This window comes from Podarcis gaigeae, assembly GCF_964106915.1.
Source record: "Podarcis gaigeae genome assembly, chromosome: 10".
In the NCBI taxonomy this organism is placed as follows: Eukaryota; Metazoa; Chordata; class Lepidosauria; order Squamata; family Lacertidae; genus Podarcis; species Podarcis gaigeae.
In genome coordinates, this window is record NC_139686.1 from 42,962,583 (window position 1) to 42,971,844 (window position 9,262).

Here is a 9,262-nt window from a genome sequence, read left to right on the forward strand (position 1 = left end):
GTTGTGCTGAACTATTGGCACTACAGGCTACAGCAAATAAGGAATATCATGGTGTGAGCAAAAGTGGTGTAGAGCACATGAGAAATGCAAAAGCTTTTGCAACGTGGCACGCCGAAACATGGTATGTTTGATTTTTCAAGTGGAAAGTTTGGTTTTATTATTTTACTTAAATCTTAGCTGTTAGTTCCTCATGGGCCTCTGTGTGTGTGTGTGTGTGTGTGTGTGTGTGTGTGTGTAGCTAGCTCTAATTTGCTTCAGTACTGCGAAAACCAGAACCCTTTTTTATGCCTTGCGCATTGAAAATGAACAGAAAATCTTATAACCGAAAGTTCAGATTGGATTACTCACCACAGAACAAAGACATTGGTCGGGAAACAATAAATCTGTATTTGTTTCAGTAAACTTGAAATCATTAAGAAGATCAGACTGATGGCTGTTTCGTGTGTTTCTTTGAGCTTGTTAAAGGTATCCAAGCAGAATGCCAAAAGACAGCATTTTTAAAATGCAAACGAACGTATAATGAATTTCAGAAGACACACAGATCTGAAGCAAGCAATTTGTAAAGGCAGAATCCCAATTCATTTATTGTGCGAATGACTCACTTATATTTCCAGGGGGTCTCTTGGTGCAAGGACTGAACTATTAATTGACAGAGGTGTCCTCGGTCTTTTGCCACCTATAGAAACTCTGGGGAACAAAACTGTGAAACCATTGGTCATTGTCTGACATATAAATTATTCTGCACTCTTACACTTGTATGTGACTGCTTGGCAATAGATGTTGACATTAACTGCAAGTGACACTTTTCTAAGTAAATACTTCTTGACTTCAAATGAAGCAAATAACAAAGCATATAATATCTTTTTTACAGAAGTTTGATTCCCAAACTAGCCAAGCTTTATGTCTATCTAAACAAGCACACAAAATTCTAATTCTAACTACAGATCAGACAGTATGTGCCAACTTTCAATATAATTTCCCTAGGCAAAAAATAAAAATAAATGTTTAAGGTTAAGACACTGCCTGCTACTTTGTCATGCTAACTGGAGATGCAGGGACTAAAGCTGGGAACCTCAGGATGTAGAGCACATTCCATCCTTTATTCTGCTTCCATTTATCTGGTCTGTTGATAAAGAAAAGGACTGAGCAGTTTATCATCTCCTAGTGGAGGATCACACTTTGGGAAAGCAGTAGAAAGTGTGGTTTGGGATGGAAGAAGTTAAGGAGTGTGATCTTCCTGAAACTCCATAGAGATATTTGCAGATGTATTTTCAAAATTCTCTTATTTTAAGGGTTGTCTCCTTCACTTTTTAAAAAACTGACCATCTACGTGAGACTCTTTGGTATAGAATAAAAAAAGGTAAAGGACCCTGACAGTTAAGTCCAGTCGCAGATGGCTCTGGGGTTGCGCGCTCATCTTGCTTTACAGGCTGAGGGAGCCGGCATTTGTCCGCAGACAGTTTTTCCAGGTCATGACTAAGCCACTTCTGGCGAACCAGAGCAGTGCACGGAAACGCCGTTTACCTTCCCGCCAGAGTGATACATATTTATCTACTTGCACTTTGACATGCTTTCAAACTGCTAGGTTGGTAGGACCAAGCAACGGGAGCTCACCCCATCGCAGGGATTCGAACCGCCGACCTTCTGATTGGCAAGCCCAAGAGGCTCAGTGGTTTAGAATAGGCGGGGCTTAATTCCTTTGAGCCAGGTTTTGACAAGAACATGTCAAACTGCAAAGCTGCTAGGAGTCTCACATGTCTATTTTGCCTGCTATCAGTGCTCCATGTTCACAGAGAGGAGTATTTCCTAACCCTACCTGGATTGAATTTAGGGCCTTTTGCATGCATGTGAACGCACTCAACTATAGCCCTTGACTGTATAACAAAGAGCAAATGCAGAGTTACTTTCCCTCGACTACAAAAAAGCCTTCATAAATCTGAGACTTACACCAGTCTCATAGCTAGAGGGCACAGCTTGCATTTGGATGGGAGCTGTGACAGATGTTAACCACAGAAAATAAGAGCAGAGTGAATCTTTGCAAGATTTGTACTATCTGCTATATTGGAAGCTTCTCCAGCTAACATGTATCTGTGTACACTCTAATGGTTTCATTGGAATGGTGCACATAATTTTAACTGGGGTACAATTGTTCCAGCAATCCTGTGTTCCACCAGTCCTGTGTCACTGGCAGAAATCTATGGCCAACTTGTCCAAGGATTTTGACATGAAGTATAGGTCTGAGTCGGATGGGACCACTTCAAATAATTACTCAGCAGAGCATTCCTTTTTCCAATATTGTCCCCAGTTGCCTTCACAAATGAGACATGCATGACTCCATATACCAAAGTCACTTTGCAGATAGTCTGCTAGAAAAATTACTCCACTGTAAAACTTTAACTGAAATCTATCTTTTGCAGCTTTCCCAGATTAACACAAGGACTTTTGACTTATTGAACACATTAGACTACAGAGCTAGGAGACTGATTATTTTTTATATTCCTTCCTCTTATAAATGAATTCCTGTGATGATTTGGAAGAATACAGCTTTAAAATGAAAATGATTTATAGCAAACACTGCACTGGAAAATGCAAAGACTTGCTGATTAGAGAGTTAACATTCTTTCTGGAATTTCTGAGGAAACGGCTGTTTTCAACTACATTTTAAAGGTAAAGAGGTGCATTCTAGGAATACCCTCACATTTCAGATATTCTCATTTCCAGCATGAGAATTCAGCTGCATATAAAAGGTCAGAGGGCTCAAATTTTATAATTTCCAATTATTATTATTTAACTAAATTTATAAATATTATATAGTGGTATGTAACAAAAACCATTATACATCATTATGGATCTCAAAAAGGAAAACAGTAAAATTAAAAAGAGGAAAACAAAGAGGGAGGAACCAAGGACATGACACAAGAAGAGGGGAGAGAGACAGTTTTGCTGCTACAGGTACACCATGGCATTTCCTCTCCCTGTCAATGGCATTGTCTGTCTCCTGGCACTGCGACCATATGCAAGGGATTCTCGTACTGTGGAGTTAATGTTGCCAGGCCAACAAAGGGCATTTTTATTTTCTTAGTGGTCCTTATTAGAGAGAAAGCATGAATATTTCACAGGCAATAATGTCCCCCCCCATTCATGATAATGTTGGAAATAGAGATCCATGGGGTCAAAATGAAATGTGATCAAAATGAAATTACAGGGCAGGAAGTGTTGTTTCTTCTCCAAGAGTAAAACACATATTTGTGTTTGTCTCAAACATGCCTTAGTAAAATCACAAGGCCTAAACCAGCGGTTCTCAACCTGTGGGTCCCCAGATGTTGTTGGACTACAACTCCCATCATCCCTGAGCTCTGGCCTTGCTAGCTAGGGGTGATGGGACTTGTAGTTCCAACAACATCTGGGGATCCACAGGTTGCGAAACGCTGGACTAAACCATTTTGTACAGGCATGGCCAAACTTGGCCCTCCAGATGTTTTGGGACTACAATTCCCATCATCCCTGACCACTGGTCCTGTTAGCTGGGGATGATGGGAGTTGTAGTCCCAAAACATCTGGAGGGCCAAGTTTGGCCATGCCTGATTTAGTAGATTATGTATCATGGGGGGACATTTTGGGGACATCCAAAGTTTCTCCACCCTGGCTCTCTTGACTTTTTCATATTAGAAGGCAAGCATAAAGCCGTATCTCAATGATACTGTTACACACCACCCCAATTTCCAAGCAGTGTGAGATTCCAGGAATTCCAAGCACTTACCCAGGGTTCATGTTTTCTTTGGAAAGGAGGCACAGTGGAGACTGTGGTGTCCCTATGTTATATGGTTTATTCACACATATCTACAACCTGAGCCTATGACGGAGGAGTTAAAAGCATTATACTCCAAGCAGTTTCCATTTTTCCTATTCCGACAGCCTCTGATTCTAACTCTCAGTCCACATTGTCCTCTAAACCCCCTGCCTTCACCAGCTTGAAGCCGCTTGAAAACTGCAACTATTTCCCCTCCAGCTTACATCATGCAAACTGCAATCCTGAAATTCCCTCCCAGAGGCTCTGGTATTGTCTTCTGCTAACTACCCAGAGCTCAAGGCAGGGCTCCACCCATTTGCTGTCCAGCACAGAGAGTCTCTGTTAATGGGCCATTATCAGGCTGGCCTGGCTATTCCAGCCTGTGTTTGTTTCATGACCTGGTCATTCTCTGCAGTTGAATCCCTGATGCTCCTGGGGATTCCATGGGGCTTGGTTAAATTGTAAACATTTCCTGCTTCCAGGAGCTTAGGGGAGTCTTGTGCCTCCAAACTTAGAAAAGTGTGCATGTATTGACTTGATTGTCGGACACACTGCAAAGAAGTAACATGCTTCATTTTTATAGCTTCATATGTATGTGACTGTGTATAGATTGAAAACGCTGGAAGAAAGCTGGTGTTCTGAAAAGCCTGAATTTTTTTTTGCTATAGAGATTGTGTAACATCTGTAATATCCAAAAGAATGTAAAGCACTAGCCATTAAATTGGTTCAATAGCTCTTTTGCAATGTCTCTGACTAATTGTTCTAATTAGATCTGAATTGCATTGAACAGCCTAGGCCTTTTAACTGTTTTTAAGCAGCATCAGAGATGGAGAATCTCTGACTCCCTAGATATTGTTGGACTACAGCTCCCATCATCACTGGCCATTGGCCGTTGACCTCCAACAATGGAATGTGCATGGCATTGGTTCCTCATCCCTGGCTAGAGCTATGTCAAGTGGAGTATATCATCTTCTCACTTCAACAAATGTGAGCTTAGAGATTTGTTCTTTTAAAGTGTGGAGATTTCTAGCCCAAACACACAACTTCTGCTTCTTTGAAGGACAGATATAGAAATACAGTGGTACCTCGGGTTACATATGCTTCAGGTTACATACGCTTCAGGTTACAGACTTCGCTAACCCAGAAATAGTACCTCGGGTTAAGAACTTTGCTTCAGGATGAGAACAGAAATCATGCTCCGAAGGTGCAGCAGCAGGAGGAGGCCCCATTAGCTAAATTGGTGCTTGAGGTTAAGAACAGTTTCAGGTTAAGAACAGACCTCCGGAACGAATTAAGTACTTAACCCGAGGTACCACTGTATATAGATAAAAAATTCTGTAGACATATATATCTGAATTCTGAATAGTGGGGCAAATACACATTTTTTAACTGGTCACAAATAGCTTCTCTACTGCCAGATACACGATTCCCAATTATCGTATTTTTCGCCCTATAGGACGCACTTTTCCCCCTCCAAAAATGAAGGGGAAATGTGTGTGCGTCCTATGGGGTGAATGCAGGCTTTTGCTGAAGCCTGGAGAGCGAGAGGGGTCAGTGCGCACTGACCCCTCTCGCTCTCCAGGCTTTAGGAAGCTATCGGCAAGCCTGGGGAGCCCGCGGGAGTTCCCGCCAGGCTCCCAAGGCTTGTGGATAGCAGCCTGTTCTGAGGGCTGGGGTCGGGGGAAGCTCGGGCTTCCCCTGCCCCAGCCCAGTGCCTGGGGGGGAAATAATTTTTTTCCTTTGTTCCCCTCCCCCCAAAAAACCTAAGTGCACCCTATGGACCGGTGTGCCCTATAGAGTGAAAAATACGGTAGATTCAAAATTACCACTTTGGGGACAAAATCCATTTAAAGGAAGCAACAGAGAAAAGTTCTTTCAGCTTGAATTTTGTAAGTGAGGTGGGGTAAACGGAGGTTCACCCATCCTGAAAATATTAAAGAGAATTCTTCTATGCTTTGGAATGAATGCTTAAGAGAGGTGGTTTCCTGTCTACCTCCCAACATTTAGCTTCAGTGGGTGTCCCTGATATCTAGAAAGGGAGAAAAATTGTTCCCTATCCAATTTTCCACACCATGCCTAATTTTATACATCTCTAGCTTTCATTTCAGAAGCAAACAACCATGTTTCATTGATAAAACAGCCTATCTAAATTGCATTCCAAAACATGCTTAGAAAAGTACTCAAAAGATTCCATAAAAACTAAGGTCAGAAAATTCTGGCCGATCAAGATATTTTATTAAGACCAGTATAGAGGCTTGTTCTCTGGACTCTTAAAAATAGTCAACAATGTTTGTGTTGTTTGAAATTGCAAAATTTAAAAATGATTTGAATATATTCAAACAATATTTGAAAGATTATCAGGGAGAATTAATTTTTTTGACCAGTTTAGAATAACTCTTGTAATGAAAAAAAATATTAAAATATAATGGAATTAGGTTACTAAATACATGGATGTGTTAGAAGGGGCAGTTAAATAAGTAAAACTTTGGACCCGAGTAAGAAGGGGAGGGAAGTCAAATGCAAATGGATTACAAATGAATCAAATAAATAAGTATGTATTCTGTTGTTGTTTTTCTTGAACTGTGTTTTAGAAATGTATGTTTCATTTACAGGAAAATAAAGTTGTTATAATGTGATATGATGAATGTCTGTCTAAAGAAACTAATAAAAATGATTTTTTTCAAAAAAAAAAAAGTCAACAATATTTAGAGTGCAACGTAGATTGTCTTCTTGACTTTTTAAGGGCATGGACCATGATCTAACAGTGCATGCAACACTCCTAGCCTGTAAAAGATTATCTGATTAGGTGTTTGGCAGGGAAAAAAGAAGGGCAAAATCTCCTACAATTCCAAAGCTGATCAGCATGATTCCAGCTTCTTTTCATAGCTGTGTGCATGAATTCCTGACTCTTAGATTGGATTGGGGAAGTACATGTATATTTTTAGACAGAGAAATTCACCAAATATTTCACACATTTTTCTGTAAAGTCTGGTTTTCACAATCTTTTTCATTTTTAGGTTTGGCTTCTGATGGAATTGCTGAGACAGCCCTGTTCACATCAACTATGCACTGCAAAGTGTTCTGCGTACCAGTAAAATTAATTTTAGAGCCATGAGAGGAGGGCTTCTTAGGTTTTTGGATCCCCTAGTAACTGAAAGATGGACTATACATAAAGGAAGAATAAAATAAGCAAAACATCCAGGAACATTTTATGAACACCTTAGTGAGCCAAGAGGACCTCAATATTGGCCTGGATTTAAGATTGAAAACACTAGTTTAGTGTTTCATGAATATTCACAAGTTCATGGACAAATGCAGCAGTAAAATCACATTACTTTCTCTGCCTACCTTGATAGTATGATTTGCTGACAATTGCCTTCCTACCTGGTCATAAAACATCTAGCATAATTTTGACATTGCACGCATAATAAATCATAATAGTGCTTCCATAGAATTTCCTCCGTGTGGCGAGAAATAGCTCCTCCCAAGCCATTTCTTGCCAACATGTTTTGTACTTCATTTACATATAGAGTATATTACCACACATTCTCTTGGGCAAGTTTGGAAGGCTTCCAGTAGTTTGTTCAAACTATAAAAAGGAGGCTCCCCCCCCCCCATTGTTAAATATGGTACAAAAAGGAACCAATAAATGATTCCCCTTTAGGTTCACATCAATCATTTCAATATAAATAGAGTTATTCCCACTTATTCCAAATGAAGATGTGCTCTCTATATAAAAAAACTACATCATTTTGATAATTGTAAACGAGAAGATTCTTAGTTTTTGTGGAGAGATAATAATTTGGTTGTGTGGCGATTAGAGCGTTGGACTAAGAGTGGAAAAACCAGGTTGAAATCACTTCTCAGTCATGAAGCTGAGAGGGATAACATTGGAGTAGTCACTAACTCATGAAGTTGTTGTGAGGATAAAGTGCAGGTGAGGAAAACACTGCATGGTACCTTGAGCTCCTTGGAGGGAAAGAAATATAAATGTAAGTAGTAGTAGTAGTAATTTGGAAACAATAATTTGGATGAAGTTTTTTTAAAAAAAAAACCCCACAAGAAATCAACCAGAGACAAAATAAATGTAAGAGTTTTACCAATGCAGGTACCATCAAATAGGAAACAGTGTTGGTAATTAGGCACAGTTGAAATGTACAAGATAAGCACTTGTTAAAATTGCATTAAGCATATGTTTCGATCTCCCCACCATTGCAATCAATGGCACTTAACAAGTACTTAACCATGACTGGATGATACCCTTAGTTTGGTGATAAGAAGTGGGTTTCTAAACACTAGAAATGGATGGTACAATAAAATTGCAAGAAGCACTGTGGGGAAAAATTAGTTTCAGAGCAGCTTTGGATAATATTATTGAGGGTATGTTGGTTTTTTTAATTGGTATGCAATTATGGCTTGACAGATCTCTTTTCCCTCATCTGCCCCACCCTGATGTTGTTTGGTTCTCTGAGGTATCAGAGAGTGCCGTTATCAGAATTCATTTGGGGTAGGCTAATGCTAAAAGGCATGCTTCACACTCTCTGATTCACACTTAGAGTCGGCGAAGCCATTACATCTGCAATGATTTCACATTTGTTTTTTCCCATGTGTCAGTCTCACAGCAGCTACTTCCAAGAACAAGTGGGGGGGGGGACTCCATATTTCTCATCATGCAAGTAGCAGCTGCAATCTTTGATGAGTTTTCACTTCAGATGTCACACTGCTCATGTGAGTAGGCCACTCGTGTAAATAGTTGCAGGGGTTAGCCAGCTGCAACAACATCTGTATTGGCTCTCCATTATACACATCACATGAATACTATATTCCAAATCACACAGGGATTTCTCTAGCTCTCAGTTTGGTTTGCAACCAGTTGCTTTCCTTGTCTCCATGTTATATTTCACAGAGATGTAAAATCCACATAAAAGCACAACTGTATGAAAAGAAACACGCACTATTATAATACTTAGCATTTCTGTTAATCCCAACAATTTTATCCCAACAATCTTTATAATAGGGATTAGTAACCACTGGTCAATGGGTAGAATAGATCAGTTTATCAAGGAAATAATACAACTTTATATGGAGCACTCTCCCTTAACCAGTGGTCTTGTTAGTATGTCCTTTGCCTCATTGATTTTCCATCTCATTATGATGAACATATAGCCTGAATCTGTCAAAGTTCTGCTGGAAGAATATGACTTAGTTTTTTCTTACTATGAATGGAGTAATTACAGTTATAATGGCGCAAACCATAAACGCTGCCATAGTGTTATATTTTATGTTTACTGTATTGTGCTATCTCTCTTACTGTCCACAGACTCAGCTGTAAATTGATAAAAATTGAAGCAGCATCAAGAATGTTTCCAATGAAGGGCCATTGACCCATGGGGGGAGTTGGTTGGAGGTTATATCCAATGGTGAGTGGAACCAACTTTTCCATTTCAGCTCCTCTTCTCCCCCTACCCCTTA